General features: G+C 44.1%; 1 long non-coding RNA gene across 6 annotated transcripts in view; it reads right to left on the minus strand.

Moving 5' to 3' along the window:
• Positions 1-22,233, minus strand: part of LOC118930175 (uncharacterized) — a 358,120-nt gene that overhangs the window by 313,914 nt on the left and 21,973 nt on the right. The gene's annotated exons all lie outside the window — the stretch shown is intronic.

Genomic DNA, 22,233 nt, shown 5'->3' on the forward strand with positions numbered 1-22,233 from the left:
CCCCAACACATTCAGCTGTGTGCTTGGACCCTGCTGATTAGTGGTGAGCAAGATGCAGTCTCTCCCCATAAGAAGCTGAAAATCTGTTCAGCTCAACAATCAAATAAACCCAGGTAGTGAGAGCGTGCTTATAAAGTGCTGAGTCAATGAGTAAGTGAATGGATGTTAAAAAAAATAGATGGATTTTCTCAGACTGCTTTTGATTGGACTCAGGTAAGTCTACAGTGTGTTTGCTTTGTGTTCTAAGCATTGCTTTGAATCCTCACATAGGAAGTTCTAAAAGGATTTCTTCCACAGGCTACAGAGGCCTCTGGCTTGTTTTGAACAGGTCAAGTGTCATGTTGCACAAGGGCCTGAAGAGCAAGTGGAGCCCAAATCTGCACAGACAGGGCTCTTTCTGGTGTTTTCATATAAACTGACTCACCTCCACTTTGACCAGGCTACTCAACAGATGTCCTGTCTTTCCCTCTTGCTTTTGAGTGAGCTTTTTAATGCACACGCACACACTATTTTAACTCAGGCAGAAGAAGCAGTGATTAGTGGCAGCCCCCCTTGGGTGTGTAACAGGGAGGGTGGTGAGCAAGATCTGATCTCAGTGTTACCCACAGCACTTTGCACGATAAGCAGCATCTCGATGTTGATGTTCTAGGAGAATATTTCAATGCTAGAACTCCTGTTTGATTGGGTGCCAAACGTAAGCCAATCATCATCATTTGTGACAAACATGGAAAACAAGCCCAGGAAGCTGCAAGGGTGACCTAAGGCAATCCCACCAGTGAGGCAGGGCCCAGTCTAAAACCTGGGCTTCCTGACCCTGACCAAAGGGTTTTTAATTGCCATACACAGACACAGGCCTCTAGCCACACACTGGGTGACTCTAAAGGGCCTCTCAAGTCCCCAGACATCAGTAAAAGCAGGATCAGCAGTCATTAAAAAGCAAATTATGGCCTACGGTGGCTTTAACTGCCTGTGGGATCAGGCTTTTGCTGTGCAATTGCAAGCCACCACTCTTGTCTCATGTCAAGACTGTTGCAAAAGTATCCTTATTGGGCATTCCAGACTGCCCCCCTCTCCCTGTTCACACACTGGAATCAGACCACCTCTTCGCTAGAAGGCAATTAGCATCTCTCAGACCATCCTGCAGATGCATCCCCAGCTTCTCAGCCCAGCAGTAGAGAGCCTCTTGAAACTGTCCTCCCGTACATTCCTGGCACTTTCCACATTTCCCCAATGCCCCTCTCCCCAGAGTCCCTCCTTTAGTTAAGGGGATCTATTCCCTGCCTTCCCCAACCTCTTTACCTGGGGCCTTACCCTCTACCAGCCTTACTCTGGTGCTTCACCTTCTCAGAGCAGCCTTTCATCCTCTCTCTACCTGTGCAAACCCTTTATCCTCTGAAATTTTGTTCAAATTTACCTGTCTGGTGAAGCCTTCTTGGACTCTTGCAATTGCAAGAGCTGGTTCTGTTTCTGGCTCCCATAGTACCCTTGAAATTTACTTTGGACAGGCATTTGGAAGACTTTCTCACAGTCGCTTCTCTCTATCCAGGTACTGTCATGTCTCAACTAGATAAAAAATTCTTTCAGCCTAAGTACTGCATGTCCTTCAACATAACGTAGTGGAAAAAATCTCAGGGTCTCAGGCCTAGTTCTAACCCATTAGTTGTCTTTATCTGGCCTGGAGCAAGCTTCCTTTCCCTTCAAGTCTCAATTTTTTTCTGTAAAAAGAGAGATAATGATAACTACTCCATGGGGTAGTTAGGAGGTTTATTAAGAATTCAGATTGAGTGATCAGCAAGTATGTGGCATAGCCAGCACTCAGTAAATGTCAGTTACTGTCATCATGGAAGAGGGTGGGATATATTCAGGAAATTAGCTGGTTTTCTGGTGGCTGAGGCTTTTGCTGTGAGGGGAGGATGGATGGAGATGGGGCCTGGCAATGGAAGGCACCTTATGCCACGTGAAGAATTCAGGCTTACCCAGAGGACAAGAGTAGTCATCGAAGAATTTTAAGCAAGGGAAGGACTGACCTAATTTAGGTCTTACAGACTTCCCAGACTCCCATGGAAAGGAAGGTGTAGAGATTGGGTAAATGGAAGTCAGAACAATGAGGTAGAGGCCGCCATAGTCACCCTGGTGAAGGCTGATGAGTATCTGAGGGAGTGGTCCCATGTGACCTGTGAGTTAGTCTGTCTTTAAGTTAGTCATTAAATTGACAAGGTATATGAGACCCAGCCTCTGACTTTGAGGAGCTCATGGTCTACTATGGAAAGACAGGTAAGAAAGCTAAGAAACTAAATGGAAAATCAGGAAAAGAATGTGCAGCACTTGGAAGCACAGAGAAAGAAAGCACCACTTGTACTTGACGGGAGGGATGTTTCAGGAAGGTTTCAGGGACCCTAGGAGCTGGGAGGGCTTCACCTTTCCAGAAGGAGCCTCTATGCTGCCCTTAGGTTGATCTGGATGTAAATGCCTCCACATTCTAAGAGGGTCCACTGCCTCCAGGAGAGGAATTTCCACCATGTATACTGAACAAGAAGAGGAAATAGTGAGGATCCCTTTTAAGGATAAGATACCATGAGTTTTTAAATTCTCTAAATTCCATTTTCATCTCTATGCTTCAAGTCTTTAATCTCCCCTTTGAGCTTAGTGTCAGTATTTTGCATTTTGGAGGGCAATTATTTGAAGAGGGACAATCATTTCTCTTCTGTTTTATCTATTGATCTGCCTATTTATTTTTAAAGATTCCCTGAGAAAAATTTTTAGATAAAAACAGAGCTCTGAAATGAGCTGGAATTTAACGTTGTTCCATTAACACTTCAGAAAATGCCAGTGACAAGGTGGAGGAGATACTTACAGACCAAGGGGGCTAACTGGGTGTGCACACCATAGGTCCACCAGAAAGAGTATGTTTCAGAGTGTGCTGTGTCACCAAAAATTACTTGGTCTCAACATTTATGATCTAAATAATGTTTATCTTTGGATAGGTGGTTTCTAATTAGGTTGACCATTAAGTGATTGAGTATAGGAACTGTGATCAAATGAAACCTAATTTGAAAGCCTCAGCAGGAAGGCAGTGAGTACTTGTGGAAGTGAGAAATGCACAACTCCTGGGGATCATCTACCATCAGTTGTGCCAAACAGATGGAGCAGCCAGGGACTAAGCCAGCAATGCCCAGCTCGCTGAAGGAGGCCCACTCTTTCACAGAAGTTTACAAAGCACTTTCCCATGCACGACCATGTTGGATCTCACCACTCCGCTGAGAATAGACAGAGCTGATGCTTTGTTTGTCCCCATTTACAGATGCAGAAAACCAAGATTCAGGTGACACACTAAAGGTCACAGAACAAGGTCAGGAAGGACAATTCAGGCCAGCTCTTCTGACCCTCAATCCTGTGTCTGGCCACCTGTCTCTCAGAAACCTTCCAGTAGTGAGAGCTTATTGCAAGAGCCTTGACAATGAAGGAGTGTGTAAATGTGGTCAGTGCATTAATGGGTATATAATGACTGCACAGCAATGACCTGACCCACTCCTCTAGCACAGGGGTGTGTGCAATGATGCTACTGGGCAGGCCCAACTGAGCAGCTGATTTCAGCTCAGGCCCAAAGCTGCTAGGGTCTTACTGGCCTCTCCAGGCAGGGAGAATCCAGTGAAAGAGCCCACATAAAGGAGGCCCTTTCATTAGATTGACTGGAATCAGAGTGACCAGGAGAGTTCCGCCAATGAAGTCTTGGAAGACAAACAGTATTCTTTGAAGAAGTGCATAAGGCAACACTTAGGACCCTCCTACGGCTGGCATCAAAGTATGCATAGCAAGAAGCAGGTACCCAGCTCAGGCTAGGAGACACACAAGGTCAGGGTGAGACAGCAGACCAGAGACATATCTCTTCACATTGCCACACTAGGTAAGGGGTCCATTACAGAGGCAACCTGGAAACCGTGTCAGACCCACCAGCACTTTCAAAGACTTCCTCAAGTACAAGGGCATAAAACGCATTTCTTAGGAGGAATCACAGCACCCCATGGTGCCACCCTTTGTTCCTCTTCAGCCTCATTCTTTATCACACTCCACACCCCACATATTCCTACATACAGCCCACACACCATCATTACAGCTATCCAAGATATTTCTGCTTCACTTCCTTCGCCAGAGCATGCTCTCTCTTGCTTCTCAGCCTGGACCCATCCTATTTTTGTACCTCATTTCCACCTTCCTATAGCAATTGCTTACCTCCTACTCGTCCTTGGGTGTCAGTCTAAAAGTCACTTGATGCATTGTCTCTCCATCACCTCCACCCTTATTAGGCTATGTTCGCCTGCCATGCTCCCCCATATTCGTCTGTGCTTCCTCAGACCTCACTGTAACTGCATGATTCACATTCTATCCTCACCACCCGACAATTACCTGATTGAAGTGGAAATTGCTAGCACACTCACTATGATAACCCCAAGCACAGCGCTGTATTATTTGCTGAATGATAGGATAGATTAATTCTTTAATAAATTTAGCTGGTGGTAAAATCTAGTAAACAGAAAGCATTTCTCTATTGTAGATGGCAAGCTCAGTTGCTCTTAGCTCCACAAAGATCCAGCTGGACAACCCTTCTATGTAATGTTGCATAAATACGTATTAGAGTCAAGATTCCATTGCAAAAGTGAGCAAGAGTCCTATTTACAGAATTCTGTCTCAAGATGGCTTACCTCTGCCTGGGTGTGAACCAAGTTACTAAAGGCTTTAAATAATTGGGAAAGACATTATCTTTGGAAACGAAATTCCAACCTCTGTCCCTTGGTTCTTGCCAAATATCTCCCACAACCCACATTAAGTGGATTATTCTCTCTTTAATCACATGCTAAATGCCTGCATCTGCGGTTGGCATCAGCTGGTTGTGAGGCAGCTGCAATCACTATGTACATGTCCTATTACAGCAGGAAAAATACTGGGCAAAGAGCTCCCAGTAGTGGGTGAGAGTAAGATCTTCACTCACTCATTCACTAGTTAAGGATTAGTTATATTCTAGGTATTAAATAGAGATAAATAAGACACATTTATTTTCTCCAGAGGAGCTCTCTAGAAAAAAGTGTTTGGAGAACTAAAAATTCCATATAATTATTTAGTCTTTGCTTTTCAAACTTTAATGTATATTTGAAATACCCTGGAGATCTTGTTAAAACAATATTCTACCTCAGTAAGTCTGTGGAAGAGACTTAGATTTTGCATTTCTAACAGGCTCCTCAGGGATGCCAAAGATGCTGGTCTGGGGACCACACTTTGAATAGAAAGTATCACAATATGATCTATAGAGAGAAACAATAATTATACCTTCATCACCTCATTCCATTCTTGCAAGAATGCTGGGAGTAGAGAGGGGAGGTATGTTATGACCCTTTCACAAACCAAAATATTGAATGTAGAATAAATCAGCTATTTTTCTCAATGGTATCATGTGCTATTCATATATTCATACCAAGGACCCCAAACCCCAAGCTTAATCCTCTACATGCCCCTACCCTTAGCTGCTGATCCTAGCTACCATGCTCTCCCATCTCTGGACACAGACCTGGCATACACAGGGTGGCACATTGGCAGTCAACCCTCTCCTCTGCTTTAGGTCTTAGCTGACCTTCATGCGTTTGGTGACCCCCAGGACAATGGACAGAGGACAACAGGGAGCAAAATAAGAAGGCAAGTGTGGACTTTCCTAGAAGCCCTTTAACCTCTAGGTCTTAGCAAGGTCTATGGGCACCTGTCATCTCCTCCATACTTCTGCTGTGTCCCTACTCAAGTTCCCCACAGATGACAGGCCACTATCTTAAGGGGAACAGAAGAGAGCTGCACTTGACAAGCACCTACCGTGTGTGGGCATAGCACAGCTGTTTTTTCTGAGTTACCTCACTGAATAGGTACAGCATGGTTAACAATCTTCACACATGCATGCATTCATTCATTCAACACTGGTCAAGGGCCACCTATGTTCTAGGCACTGAATAGAGATACATATAAATAATAAGACATTCTTTCTCTTCAAGGGATGTTCAGTGTAGGTGAGCGACACACCAAAATTACCCAGCTAGGGAGTGCTGCAGCAGGGCCAGGAAACCCCCACCCCCCAGCCTAAACACATCACTTTTTCCAAGCCCAGTGACCCTTGAGGCCAGCAGCCCTCATCACCTGGGGAACCTGTTTTAGAGGCCCAGTGTCTGGATTTTTACAATCACACCAAGGGATTCTGATTCAAGCAAAGTTTAGATTATCCTTTGAAGACAATGACTTCAGACCCACTGTAGAAGTCAGACAGGAGCACTGCCTATCTAAAAGGAACCTGACTGATGCAGAGAGAGCAGACATCCTCCCACCTAGGACAGACTAAGTTGATTGGAAATGAGAGTGCTATTACTGCATCCAACCAAATTTGGAAGCAATATAACAAGTGTTACATCTAAGACCAGGAATGCAGCCATGCTAGAATGCTGCAGCGCTAGCAGGGTGTGTATGGGTAGGGTATTTTGCAAGTGCCTCCCCCACACCACTCACATCAAGTCATGTGATTGTGATTGGTGTTCCTCTGTGTCACTGTCCTGCCATGTGATTATCACTTCATGGTTTCCAGCCCCACAATATTAAGGGATGGGTGTCCTGGGTCTTGAGGTAGGCAGATGCCCAAGATAAACATGCACCCCTAATAACCACACAGCTGAGATTAACCCTGAGCTCTGGGACCCTAGAGGTATTTACCTGCCACCATCAAGTTGGATGCAAGAGAGAAGCATAATGAACACATGTTGACAGATAAGCTGAGCTCAGCTTTATAGACTGGAGACAACTGAGATAGTGGGAAGAACAGTGGGCTGAGAACTGAGAGGCCTGGGTTCCAGATCCAGCCATTAACTGATCCCAGGAGCCTTGACCCCATTCTGAGTCATGGTGTCCTCAGTAAAATGCTTTCAGCTCTGGTTTTCTGACAATCCTTAATTTTGCTGTAAGTCTGGGGAGAGGAAATCCTGGGGCAAAATACCTCTAAAAACCGAAATCAGTCAAAGGGAGAAATAAAGTTTAAAATCCATTTATTGCTTACAAACTGCAGTCCAGGGTCGTCTCTCTCCTCTGCTCCTGAAGAAGCAAGCAAGAAGCCCCTCCCTTTAAACTCTCAGGTTCAGACACACCCCCAGTTGCCCAGGTAATTACCCACTGATATGGAGATGAACTTCTCTCCACCCTTGAGGATATGCAAGTGCACTAAAGCCAGGCAAGATATTCTGGAAATGTTACAATTTTACCCACAAGCCATTCCTCCAGAAATCTCTCCTTACAATCTACTTGTTCCCCTTCTTCCACAATGGTCCCTGGGCAAGAAAACTGGATCAGACTAATGACATAACAATAGCAACAGCATAAAATCAGGACAATCCTCAAGCTGGAGGATTTAGCAAGGTTCAAAGTCTTATGCATATTAAGACCATAGCTCGTCCATGCCATAGATAGGCAGTTGCTGAGGGTTCAGAGCAATCATCATGCGGCAGTTGCAACCAGGGGGCACATTCAGGCCACAGGACTGTAGGAGAAAATAACCTTAGGGGTAATAAGACACATGTTTTAATGACATGAGCATAGGCAAATCTTGTTCATCAGGTAGGATACATTCAAGAGAGTGGTCTTATGATAAAACAGTGGCAGGAATGGGATCTCGTCCTGGTCTAGTATATCAGACTTTCAACCCCCTCCCTGTGGGAGATACAGATGGGTTGATACACAGGGCTACAGGAGGTACATGCACTGGCCATAAAGATAAAACAAAACTTCCCCGCAAGATGCTCTTACTTCCAGAACATTTTGGGTACACTACTGAGGCCTTTGGGGGCCATTTAGCTGTTACTCCAGGAATACACATGAGGCTTCCAGGCCTTTCTCCCAAGATGCCAGAAGGACCAGCCATCACTGGTCCATGTGTCAAAAGTCCAGGGCCAGGTCCATTCAACGGTGTCTCTAGGGCTTAAGGCAGTAGGGCTGGCAGCAGGATGTTGCTCTGCGGGCCACATCCTGGCTTCAATAACTATTCTTTGGTTTGGATGTACAATTGTACAAGAGAGGCAGCAAAGTGTGTGAGCATATTCACAGGGCTCAAAGCTCCTTTACGTGGCCTCTCATTCAATGCCACAGCACCGTCCATAGGTGAACTGACCAACCCCGAAGGCTATTGGTGTCTGACTTCAGGCCAGATTTCAACAAACCATTGTACCTCACTATCATGCCTGCCATGGTAGAATTATATGGTACATGAAATTTCCACTTTATTCCTAATTGCTGCACCCATTCTTATAACACATGTCCAGTAAGGTGGATGCCTTAATCACTCTCCATCACCTGCGGCCAGCCATAGGCTGCAAAGAGATGCTCCAGGCCCTTCTTGGTGGTTTGCTGATCTGCATAACATGCAGGAAAAGCAACCAGTAGTCCAGTAGCCATGTCCACACAAGTCATAGCATACCAATATCCTTCTGATATGGACAGAGGCCCAATATAGTCTATTTGCCACCTGACAAGGGGTATTGGCCCCCTTATTATTGTCCCATGTTGCTGTGGGACTCAGTGTAAGTCCCTTTTAGAGCACACAAGGCAGTCTTTCCAGGTTTTGCTGACTTCTTCAAAGGTCAATAGCAAGTCCCACTGATGGGCTACAGCCCACATTGTTTCTTGCCCCAAGTGCAACAAATGCTGGTGCAGCCATTGGGCCACATCAGAGGCAGGTTTTCCTTCTAGCCAGTGCACCACGACCAATGTGTCTGCTTCATCATTCCCTGGGGATGCCAAAGGCAAACGGCCAGTCACATGATATACAGTAACAGTCTTAGTCTGAACAGAGGCCCATAGGTCTTGACACAACTCTTGCCCCCAAAGGGGCCAGTGACCAACCATCTAGTTGGCATGGTACCATGTCGGTAGCCACAGGGTCAAGCTCTGATAGATGGCCCAGCTGTCAGTGCAGACAACTATAGGGAAGGCTTCTGGGTGATCACGAATCACACTGCCCACAACTCAGCCCACTGACTGCTCTTCCCCTCTCCATCCTCCATCCATATTGTCTCAGTCTTAGGATGGAAAGCCACAGCTCTCCACTTCAGGGACTGCCCACGACTGGAGCCATCTGTGTACCAAGCATCTTCAGGTATAGGGGCTTTTCCCTCCTGATAAGGAGTCTTGGCTACCAAGGGCTGAAAAGCAAGTTCTTCCTGCTTTCTACTGGTATAAGTCCCTGGCCCCAATAAGCATTGAAGTTCTCCACATAAGGGACTAGTAGAGAGGGCACTGCACTGCTGTAAATATGTGCCCCATTTGGCCAATGTAGGTGTCTGTGCCATGCCACTCTGTGGCCTTTGGGTCCAGCCTTGCACCCACCCCACTATGGGATAGGTGGTTATTACCTTGGTCACAGCTGTTCCAGCAATGGGTGCCACAGTCAGCAAGGCGTGGTGCACAGCAGACTGTTGCTTCTCTATCAAGGTGTACCAGACCTCTGCTCCTTTCCATAGTTGTGACCAGAATCCAATAGGTTGGCATGTCCATTCAAGCCACTGCCAAAGACCCCATCCATAACCATCACCGGTTACATGAACATCTAGCTCACAGGGCCTTGATGAGTCCATTTCATTTAAGGCCTGTAGGGCCTTGACTGCCCGCTGGACAGCAGTAAAAGCACCTGCACATGTCTCATCCCAGTCCCACCTGATGCCCTTTCATACCAACTGGTATAAGGGCTTCAGAATTTGTGCCAAGTGTGGGATAAACACTCTCCAGTAGCCCAAAAGACCCAAAAGCTCTTGTAATACTGCCACAGTGGTACAGGTGGGGAAAGCCTGGACCTTGTCTATTAACTGCTTCAGGAAAAACTTCAGTTTGACACAACCAGACAACCCCCAAGAATTTCACAGACAAACCAGGTCCCTGAACCTTGGTGCTGTTCACAGCCCATCCTTTTTCCTGTAGATGTTGCAACAGTCTAGGAACTGCCCCTTCTAAATCTAAGATGTGAACATAATATCATCAATGTAGTGATACAACCGCACTATTTGCGGTTTCTTCCATGTGGACAAGTCCTGGGCTACAAGTCCATGAAAAATGGTGGGACTGTGGAGATATCCTTGTGGAAGGACAGTGAATGTCCACTGTCAGCCTTCCCACATGAAGGCAAACTGTTCCTGGCTTTCCTGTGCTATGTCAATAGAGAAGAAAGCATTAGCAAGGTCTACAACATAATGATACATCCCCAGTTCATGACTGAGGGTGTCCAGATTGTCTGCTATAGAGGGGACAGCAGCATGCAAAGGGGGTGTGACTTTATTCAATTCCCGGTTAGTCTACATACGCCAGGTGCTGTCTGGCTTTCTCACTGGCCACACTGGGAATTAAAAGGACTATGAGTGGGCTTTATGATGCCCACCCTCTCCAACTCCTATAGTTTCTCCAATTTCCTTGTGCACCCCCAGGCAAAATGAATATATTTTGGGGGTAAACACCCTATCTCCAATGAGATTTGGGCTTTACCATCCTGGGTATAGGGGCCGAGTATGAAGTGCTCCACAACCTGGGGAGGGGGCTGCTCCTTCCCCTGAGGAGCCCACGGTTGTTCCATTTTTATTTTCTTAATTACAGCTGGGCGGGCCTTTGAAACAGGAGAAGATGGTACCTCTGGCAGTGGCCTGGGTAGTAGATCTGCCAACAGCCCCGCCTCCTCCTCTTCTCCCTCAGGCTCCTCCACCAACGGCTCCTCCTCCACCATTTCCGGGGCTGAAGGCACCACTCTTTCCTCCCCCAACCCCCACAGCCTCCTGCAACATGGCTTTTCTTGCTGTCTCCCCCCCTCGCTGCTGCTAAGCAATCATCTGGGAGTGTGAGCTGTCTTTTCAGTAACTGTCTCTCTTCTTTAAAAGCATCCCATAGGTTATCACCCAGCTTCTCCAAGCAATGCTGAAGTGTGTCTCTCTCTCGCCTAAGTCCCTCAATAATCCTCTTTCTCCTGTGTAACATTTTCCACTATCTCGATGAAAAGAGGCCCTACAATGCCAGCCACTACGTGGCCCCCTAAGGTCTCCAAGCAGTCTTCCAACTCACAGAGGGCTAACTCTACAGCTTCTGGTGTTTCCACCCTCCCCAGTTCTGGGGAAGGCCCCAACCCTCTAAGAGGTACTTTACCCTAGACCAATTCCCCACTAGGGGTTCCCAACTCAGAAGCCCGCAGCTGGGGGGATAATAACAGGTGAAGCGGCATCCCCTGCCACCGCATCCACTGGGGCCTCCCCACCATCCACAGGAGCAGCCCTCCCAAAGGTGGCACCCCTTATGACAGACTTCGGGTTCAGAAGCACCCTACTGACTGCCGCCAGATGTAAGTCTGGGGAGAGGAAATCCGAGGGCAAAATACCTCTAAAAACCAAAATCAGTCAAAGGCAAAAATAAAGTTTAAAATCTGTTTATTGCTTACAAACTGCAGTCCAGGGCCATCTCCCTCCTCTGCTCCAGAAGAAGCCAGCAAGCAAACCAGCCCCTCCCTTTAACCTCTCAGGTTCAGACACACTCTCATAGCTCAGGCGATTACCCACTGACATGGAGGTGAGCTTCTCTCCACCCCTGAGGACATGCAAATGCACTAAAGCCAGGCGAGATATTCTGGAAATGTCACAATTTTACCCACATTGCTGAAGGGAAAAGGCCACTTGTTCAGCTCAAAATGGTAAGCTTTTGATACCCTCCTGGTTCTTTTCTCATTACGTCTTCACTCCTGGGAGACTGGTCAGTTCCCATCCCCAGAAGGCCTCAAGTCTCTCTCATCGCAATCCCCACATCCTCCAACTCCTTATTCAGAGTCACTGGGGGACATCATAAAGTCAAGAAGATTTGACCCAGGAAGGGCAAAGAAATGGACATATTCCAACAGTTAAGAGTTTATAGCTTTTTTTCTCCTAGGACACTGCCATATTTGAGTCAGATGCAGCCAGGTGGGCAGGGTCACTAAATGGAAATGTGGCCAGTTATACTCTGCTGCATGTGAGAGGCAGCTCCTGGGGAAGGAGGCAGCCATGCCAGGGCTGAGCACAATCATAATTTATGAGCTTTTCCTGTCCTTCCAACTCATTTACAACATCTGCTGGTGCTCTGTCCTTTCCTAGGCCCACATGTCAAGCATTGGGAGCTGAGCTGCTGCAGGCTGCAAACATGGCTGTGCTGTGTGGTCACATAACTGCACCAAGAGCACCAAACTTGCTCCTCTACAATTCACATACTACTATGTCCCTCGGGATATGTCACTCACCTATCCCCAAAGGTCAGCCCCCACTCAGAGCTCCTAAACTCTGGAGTTGGATAGCACACTGGCTATGATCCACCCAGCAGCTGCCACGCCACTGCCCTCTTCCAGAAATCTTGTAAGTAAATCTATATGCAATATTTATAATAATGCAAAGGTCTTTTGGGTGCTGGGGATGAAGATAAGTCCATACATATATAATCCCTGCTTACAAGAGGGCCATTAAGAGGGACTAGAAAACAGGTCACAATATAATAAAACAGTTCTTCCAGAAGCCCGTTACAGAAAGCAGTGGATAAACTTCAGGTGAGGTTCAGAATAGCATTTCCTGAGAAGGTGATACTTTCCTAAATTCTGTCTTAAGGAAGGATTAGAGGTTTTCCAGAAAGAAGGATGGGAGAGAGTACTAGACAGGAGGAATAGCATGTGAAACCTCTCAGAGGCATTCCACAATACAGCAAAGGAGGGCGACATAATGTGTGAGGCAAGGAATCCAGTGAGGATGAGGCTGGAGAACAGGGCAGGGGCTAGATAGACTATGTAAGGCTCAGTCAATTGGGCCCAAATCTGCCAAGTGTGGAGGAGGGGATGGTAGTGGGCAAAAGGGAGGAAGAGGGGCCTGTAGGGATGGTTACAGTCATCCAGACAAGAGTTGATGAAGATACACTGCAAGGTACAATTTAAGCTAAGACATAAAAGACACAAAGGAACCAACCACAGAAAGATCAGAGAAAAGAATATTCTAGAAAGAGAAACAAAAAATGGGAAGTCCCAAAGCATGGCTTGTCAGAGGAATAGAAAGTGGACTAGTTAGTGGCTGAAGAAGGTACAGGCAGTGAGGTCTGAGAAGTAAGCAAAGACAGAAGACCACCCTGTAAAGTGGGGAAAGGTACTTGGATTTTCTTTAAGCAGAAGCCTTTGAAGCACTTTAAGCAACTATTTTATGTGATTGTATTAACATTTATTTTTAAAACTACTGCTCTTTACTCTGCAGGCAGTGGACTAAAGCAGGGAAGAATGGAAGCAGAGAGAGCAGATAGGAATCTGTTGACGCACTCCAGGCAAGAATAAGGATTACCTGGGATTGGGACGGTCATCAAAAGCTAGAATGTCTCAGGCCGACTAGGGAGAAGTTTTGGAGGTAGAATTGACAGGAAACCTGATGTTTTAGATGAGGGGTGGTAAGAGAAGGAGAGAAACCTTGTCTCATTGGCAAGGGCAAGGGCATTTATGCCATTTACTGACATAGCAAGACTTGGTAAATGAGTAAGGACATATTTTGGTAGGCAATACAGACAATGAATAAGGTTATATTTTCATAGGCAGTACAGAAATTAAGAGTTCTCATTTGAATGTGTTATTTTTGAGGTGTATTTTAGATGTCTAAGTGGAGATGTCAGGGAGCAGATGGTTATATAGGTTTGCTTCCGTGACTACAGACATAAACTTTATTATTATTAACATATAGATAGCATTGGAACACATGGGACTGAATATGATTATCTAGAGTGAGACAGAGAAGAAAAGGAGATTCAGGACCAAATCTTGGGGCCCTCCAACACTTTAAGATAGAGAAGAAGAGGGGGAAATTGAGGAGCAAGTCTGTGAGCCGCAAGTAAAGAGAGAATGTGGCCTCAGGGAAGCCAAAGCAGGGGTGGGAGCAGGAGCAGGAGGTACCTTAAGAAGGACAAAGGGGCTGACTCTGCCTAATTTTGCAGAGGGCAGGAAAAATAACTACTGGATTCCCATCCCCAGCTCTTAGGACCACAACTGGCACATAGCAGATGCTCAGTAAATAAGGTGAATTAATTAACTGAAGAATCTACCCAGGGATAACAAGTACAGAACATTCCAGGGTACTACTCTTCAACCTCCTTCCTCTGTGAGAATCATTGATAATCAACTACTTTTTCTTTTCTTTTTGTAATCCTGACTCAGATCTGGAATCATTCCCATGGAGGCTGACACTGTGAAGTTATCAGAATTGTCATGCAAATGTAAGCCTATTTACCATTCCTGGTATAGGCTAAAGAGTCTGGACAGAACTTCATGTCAGTTACTCAGCAATGGCACTCCGTTAGGGCAGCTTCAGGAGGGGCCATAGACCATTAGTAAAGCACACTGCAGAGGGAATCCTGCTCACGTGGGGACCAAACCAGGTGATCATTAAGGCTCCTCAGAGACTTCATGGTTCAGTTGGCTGTTCTCCTGCTTAAGCATGCAGCTGCTCAAAGCACAAAGAGAAAAATCGAACCCAGCCTAGGTTAATAACATGTGGACTAAATCTTTCTTAAAAAATTCCTCCTATGCATTTCTTTTCCCTCTTATCTTTATTGACCCCCTGAAATGCCTTATCTGCAAAGGCAAAATTCTATTCTAAATCTCTGTCTATGAACACAATTACCGTTTCTGCTTCTTTCACAAGGTAAAAATGAACCATGAGATGGAAGACATTAACTTAACTTACCCACCAAGCCATACACAGACTGACTTCACCTCTAAATGATGCACTCCCCCACAAAACATACAAGCAGACTGTTTTATTCTTCAGCTACCGTTACAGGAAGACATCTGCTGCAGACAAATCTTGGGTCTTTGGAGCCTTAATACTTTAAAATTTATTCCTCTCTACCACCTGGAGGCTCATGAGTCCATTTGTGGACTTTTCCACCTAATGCTGCCTTGCAAGCTAATGAGCAGTTGGTTCATAGATATGCCAAGTTGTTAGCTCTTCTATTAAAACTCCTGCATCCATACTGCAAGCAGAAAGGGCTGAGAATTAAGCATCAGGAGCCTCTCAGAGCCCTCCATCTCCAACTCCTCTCACCTTTATTAATTGCTTCAATAAGCATGCACTGTGTACCAGATTCTATGCTGTTTTCCTGAATAGAATCTAAAGGTATAGCAAGAAATAAGATACAGTTTGTTTTCCCACCTGGGGCTCATGAATGGACTTTAGAAGTTCTGTGTATCTCTCTGAAGTGAAAGGCAAATGCCATGTGTACATGTACATATGTGTATATGTCTCCACAGAGTGGTCTATAATTTTCACTGGATTCTGAATCCAAAAAGATTAGGGATCAATGGGAGTCTGAAGGCAGCTTTGATTGATATCTATCTTTCCTTCATCCTCAGTCATGTATGAACCTATCACCAAGGCTTGCCAGGTTGCTCTAAATCAGTCCCCTTCTCTTCATGCCCCTAACTTACTCTAAGCTGCTTTTATCTCAATGGTGAAGTGAAAATGGCCTCCTCATAGTCTCCCCATGGTATCCTTGACCTTCTCCAATCTATTCTCCAACAGACACTAGCAAATATTTTTGGGTTGCTAACCTGACCATTTTAATCCCTTGCTGAAAACCTTTTAATGGCTTCCCACTGAGCACTGATGGCGTGCAATGACCTTCCACATGATCATTAGCGATCACACACCTTCACCCTCCACTGTGCTCCTCGCTCCATGAACTCCAGCCTGATCAAAGTGCTTTCACATCTTTGCATTCTCCGTCAGCTCTTCTGCCACTGGGCGTGAGCGCATTCTGTAAGCAACACCCAAAAGGCTTCTCCTCTCTCCTTCTCTAAGCGGTGTTGTAATGGCCACTTCTCCTGGCTACTTCCCCTGCCCAGGTCAAATGCCCCTCTGTAAAACCTCATAACTCTATAAACTTCTTCATAGCTTTGTCCAAGCTAGAATTATGCCGGCTTTATATTGATTAATACTTATCTGTGGGTAAAATTCCAATATTTTCCAGAATCTCTCACCTGGCCACCTGGCTCTGTATCAATAGGTGTTTCCAAGGGGTGGAGAGAAGTAGTCTGTCTCCATATTAATAGGTGATTACAAGGATCGAGGGAGCGAGGGCATATCTGCACCAGAGAGGTTTGATAGGGTCCCTTTTTGCAGCCGAGTCATCAGAGACACCGGTGAGCAGAAGCGGACGACTGCTTGTAAGCAATAAAGGGGTTTCTCCCACTTTATTTCTCCCTTTGACTGATTTCAGTTTCAAAGGTAATTTGTTCCAGTCTGGGAGACATATTTTTCCCCTGGCGTTATACTATCCCTTAGCAAACTGGACTGCTATCGTGTCCCTACTGCTTGTCAGAATACTGGGTACAAAGAAGGCAAGGACTTGGTTAACTCCCAGTGAATGAACAAATAAATGTGTGGGTGAATAAGTAAGCAACGTGGTAGATGCTATAATAAAAGAAAGTATTAAGTATTGCTGGGGCACAAAGCGGGGAGAACATCTCCTCTGTAGGTGTGGGGGCAGGGACCCTCATTCATCTTCAGTGTGTGGTCCAGACCAGGCTCATCACACAGTGCATGTGGGAAATATGCACTGACTTAGCACATGAAATAGCAACCAGCTCTGCCTGACAGATTGAGCAGGGGCTTTCAGAGGAGTCAGCAACTGACATCAGTCACGAAGGGAAACAAAGTATCAGATCAAAGGGAGAAAGAAGTAGGCAAAGGGCATGTGCAACAGAAGAAACAAATGCAACGGCATGAATCCACAAAAAGGAAGTGAAGATTCTGTGGAGAAAAAGGAGGATAAGTGAAGTAGACATGGAAATGTGTTCCTGGTCCTCCTTCTAGGAGGGCATCTTTTGCCCCCATTGCTGGGTGTGCTGAGGACAGACTTCCATCTGTCAGCTCCTTACGGGTGCCCTCTGCTGCAGAAAGCTGCCTGACCCGAGCTCACTGGTTCCAGGACCAGTCCACTCCCTGGCTGGGACAGGGTATAAAGGCTAGCTAGCCATTTTGGACCAATGGAGAACAATTTCTTGAAGCTTCTTAGCTCTGGCACTCCCAGTGGAACTGGCAGAAGCCACTGGCATGCCCAGTAGGACTGACAGATGCTACCATCAACCCTGCATCCTCACATCTTAACCCCTTTGGAAAGGTCTTCAAAGAAGAGAAGGAAGAAAGGTATGAATCTGCAAAAAGGGAGGCCAAATTAACACAGATGGAAGACAAACCTGGCAGGAATATTCAACAAATATTTATTGAGCATCTTCTATGTACTAGGGTCTGGGAATACAATGATGAGTAAAATCCCACAGATTTCATGTCAGAAGCAAGCCCATAACTAGGGAAATATAATACAAAGAAATTATGTGTCCAGCGTGACCCAGCACATCAGCTTAGCTCAAATACCGTCTTATTAGGCATTTGCTGCTTTGGGTTATTTTTGAATTTAAGTTACTTTTCATGTTTCGTCTCACCCATCATGGTACAGTAGCAAGAGTAGACAGACATACCACTCCTGGTGTGAACCCTTCTAATGGTATGACCTTGAGCAAATTACACATCAATCCAAGGGGAACATCCAATGAGGATAATTATACCAATCTCTCTCAGGGTGCATTTGAAATTACAGTAAGGTACTGTGTATGGTAGTTATTTTGCTACAGTGACATATCATATAACAGTCATCTTATGTGACTTCATCTATAGCAAATAGGGGCAAGGAGGAACAGAGAGGAATAATAACAAAGGTATACCCAGGACTGACTACATAATTTGTGGGGCACAGAAAAAAATGAAATTGAGAGGACTCTTGTTCAAATATCATTAAGATTTCCAAAATGGTAACAGCAGAGCATTGAGATAAACCCGAGGCAATTCTGAGCATAAGGCCCACCCAGCCCAATTACAAGGATGAAGCCCACAGAGATGGCCCTTGATACAATTTTCCCCATCCTGTTCTCTCAATGGTTCTTGGTTCCCATCTACTTCTAATATGATGACCATGTTGTTCTATAATGAATGTGATTCCAGTGTAAAAATATATGTTTGCTTATCTGGTTTTTGTCGACTTCAGCCACTAACCAGAAGCAATCTTTTCATCTGCATAAAACCATATAGGCTGACTGATACAAGCGATTTTCAAGGGTGTACTTTACTGTTTTTCCTTTTATATACTGACTTCCTAAAGCCTGCAGGAGAGGAGAGTCTAAACCTGGGACTTCTACTGTAGGGGTCAACCTTGAACCAGAGTCCAGACTGCCTGCTTTACCTTATTCCACCCTCCAGCAACCTGTAAGGTAAACATTACCTTCCTCATTTTCTAGAGAAGGAGGAAGCTCAGACTCAGAGTAGGGAAGTGATTTGTTCAAGTTACCCAGCAAAAAAGTGGCAGATTTTATATTCAAATATGAGTCTTTGGTCCTAAAGGTCATGCACTTCCAAGGATATCATACTAAATGTTTGCTCCTTCCAACTTGCTTCTTTTCTGCAAACCTTGCCCCAACCCTTTGAAATGAAGAATTGTTTAGTGAATAGGAAAGATGCTTTTCTGCACCATGGTAGAAGATAATGGTTCATCCATCTAGTTCAGGCACAGAAAGTGAGAGGAAGAGCAACAGAAAGGAGCGGAAATCTGCCCTATACTTCTGGAGCTCTGATTGCGACGGTAAAAACTCTGGGCTGACATCACTCATCTCCAGCCACCCAAACATGAGCCCAAGTAGAGAGGATATTATAAGGAGGAAAAATAATAAAGGTCATTTTAGAATGAGTGATAGGTGTAATTAATGTTATTGACAACGAAAAGTCTCGGTTGCTGAGAGACAAACGAGTCAGTGGTAAGACTGATGTTGAAACTACATGCTGTCTGTTGTTGCTCAAATACTCAAAAAAAAAGCAATTTATTGATTAATGCACACAATTTTGGGGTTGAAAACACCATCTAAAAAGTAGGTAAAAAGCAACCTGTGTGCCATATTTCCAGTGCACTTACCTGAGTTCATGCACACATGTACTCATGCAAACACACACACACACACACACACACACACACACTTATTTTTATGCATAATACTGGGCTTTTTATTTCCCTGTAAGTTGTTTTTATTGCCTTCTCTTCACATTAAGGTCTTTAATAACCCAACCCCACTTCCCCTCCCTATAATAGCCCTCTCTCATCCCTTCACTAAATCTGCAAATCCTACTGGTCATTTCAGAAACAGATTTTCCTTGTCATGAACCTGCCCTAGTCTTCGAATCAGAAATGCAGAACATAAAAGGGCATGACCTTTTTTCAGAACAGTGAAAAGTTCAATGTGTTCCCCAGTGTCAGTCCAAAATGCCCCTCTTCTACCTCCCTGTCAGCATACATGTCATCTCCACATTGAGTTAATCATTTGCTTCTCCAAGTGTCATCAGCACTTAGTTCACACATTTACTATGAGGCTCAGCATGATACATTACATATCCTTCCATCTCCCTTGTAAGCTCAGAAAGTATCTGATACATGACTGAATGGATACATGGGAGTATCTTCCCCACTAAACTACTGAATTTGTAAAATCAGCATCCTTACATTGCTCATCTTTGCACCTCTCTCTGTGCTTAGCATATTGTTTTGAACAAAGTAGGTACTCAATAAATAATAAACAGATGTAGTTGCATCCATCAAGATTGCTATTAAATAATCACAAATGTGTCACTTTCTACATGACATTTGATGTTTTTTGAAAACAGAGACAAACTGATTATTTGATAACACAAGTATCTTACCAGATTGCAGGAAGAATGTGAGGAAAAATATGTACTGGACCAACACAAATGTTGCTGTGTCAAATTATTTAAAAATTAAAATCATGTAGAATGCGTAACTGGTAGAGCATCAAAGGTGAAAGGACAACTCAACTTGTCTTGAAAAGAATCATCTGGCCCATTTTGGTATTAGTCTTGACCCTAGGAAGTTAATGCTGATATTAATAATACTGATTTACCACATACCAGATGTCTTCTGAGTCCTTTAGCACATTAAATTTTCCCACTATCCCCATGAGAAAGGAATTATTATCACTATTCCCACTCCATATCTCCATTTGGAGATTAAGCTTCAGAAAGATAAAATAATACGCCTGAAATTACAGAGCTAGTAGGGGTGGGAGAGCTGGATTCAAATTCAGATTTGTGGCTCTCAACACCCATGCTCTAATCTATTCTGCTCTGTAAGGTAAAATAAGGTTAACAGGTTATGCTTTTAGTTGAATCACAGAGGGGATCATCTATTAGACTCCAGTCCCCTCATTTTACAAAAGATAAAACTGAGATCTAGACAGATGAAGGAACGTATCATCTTAGAATCTTATGACTGAAATGGACTTTAAAATTCACCCAAACACCCTTATACCCAACTATTAACTTAATAGCTGCTACTTTTTAATAGCTTTATTAAGATATGATTCACAAACTGTACAATTCACACATTGAAAATTACAATTCAATGGTTTTTAGAATATTCACAGAGTTGTGTGTGCTCATCTCCATAATCAAATTTTAGAATACTTTCATCACCCCGAAAAAGAAACCCTGTACCCATCAGCAGGAAATCCACATCCCATCCCCAGCCCCAGTACTAAGCAACCAATAATCTATCTCTATGGATTTACCTATTAGTAAGATAAATGGAGTCATACAAAATGTGGTCTTATGTGACTGCTTCTTTCATTTAGCATAACATCAGCTACTGAATATCTTGACATCACCTCAAACTCACATGTGGCAGCAGATTAGTGTGGCAGCACCAAGGAATGGTAGGGGCAGCACATTTCCTCATTTAATTTCATTACCTCTACCCCATAAGCTATCCCGAAGTAAACATAAAATCTAAGTGAGAACAGCATGCTTGATATTTATTATGGGTTGAATTGTGATCCTTCCCCCAAAATTCATATGTTGGTGTCCTAAAGCCCAGTACCTCGGAAACTGAGTTCATTGGGAGACAGGGACTTTACAAAGGCAATACAATTAAAACAAGGTCATTAGAATGAGCTTTAATCCAATGTAACTTCTTCATAAGAAGGGGATGTTTGAAAACAAGACAGGCATACAGGGAAAGTGACATAGAAGACTGGAGTTATCGTACCACAAGACAAGGAACTACCAGAAGCTAGGAGAAGGGCCTGGAAAGATTCTCTCTCAGAGCTTTCAGAATGAAAAACCCTGCCAACACCTTGACTTAAGACTGCTAGCCTCCAGCTGTGAGATAATAAATTTGTTTGTTTAAACCACCCAATTTGTGGTACTTTGTTATAGCAGCCCTAGTAAACTAATACAATATTTAAACATACCTTCAACACTAGTTTCCTAGTCCATCCTCTCTCTGGCAAGGTTATTGTCACCCATAGCCATTTAGGCAAAATCTGAAAATCAAAATTTCTCTAAAATCAAATCCATGAGCTATTCACCCAATTCTAGTCTTCTTCCAGAGCTCCCTATTTTAGACAATAGTACCACTATCCAAACAAATGGTTATGCTGGAATTCTAGAAGTCATCATTAACTCCTCTTCTTCTTGCCACAGGCACACACACACACACACACACACACAGCTTTAGGATAAGGGTTTCACAATAGGATTCTAACAAGTCTTTGAAGACAAATAATCAAATAATTCCAATACTGTTTAAAATATTCCAGATCACTAAGGCTTCAACTTATAAATTATTTCATAAAGTCAGCAAGTTATTACCAGAGCCTAAACAAAATAAAAAGAAAATCTCAGAATCTCAGTAAAGAATATCTTTACAAACCCTAATTAAGACATTAGGCTGCTTAATTCATGGCAATTTAAAAGAATATTACATCAGGACCATGTGCAAATTAGTCTGAGAATGAAAGTCTATTTCCTCTCAATCTACTGGTTCAGAATGTTATTGTACAAGAAAATCAGAATAGGCTAACATGATTGGCCTGTTAAAACCATACACTGCATATTACTCAGTAAAATAATCTACTCTCAATATTTTTAAATATTTTCCATGCTTTTTCTCAGAAATCTTTATAAATTTTTTGGCTTTGGATGCCATGTTTTCCCCTTTTTTAAATACACCAATGTTTTGCCAAACCTTAATCTATTGAAATGTCCTTCTACACAAAGCCTCTTGCCAGTATAGATGCAGAAAAGCCCTCACTGCCAA

Source organism: Manis pentadactyla, chromosome 5 (genome assembly GCF_030020395.1).
Source record: "Manis pentadactyla isolate mManPen7 chromosome 5, mManPen7.hap1, whole genome shotgun sequence".
NCBI classification, from domain to species: domain Eukaryota; kingdom Metazoa; phylum Chordata; class Mammalia; order Pholidota; family Manidae; genus Manis; species Manis pentadactyla.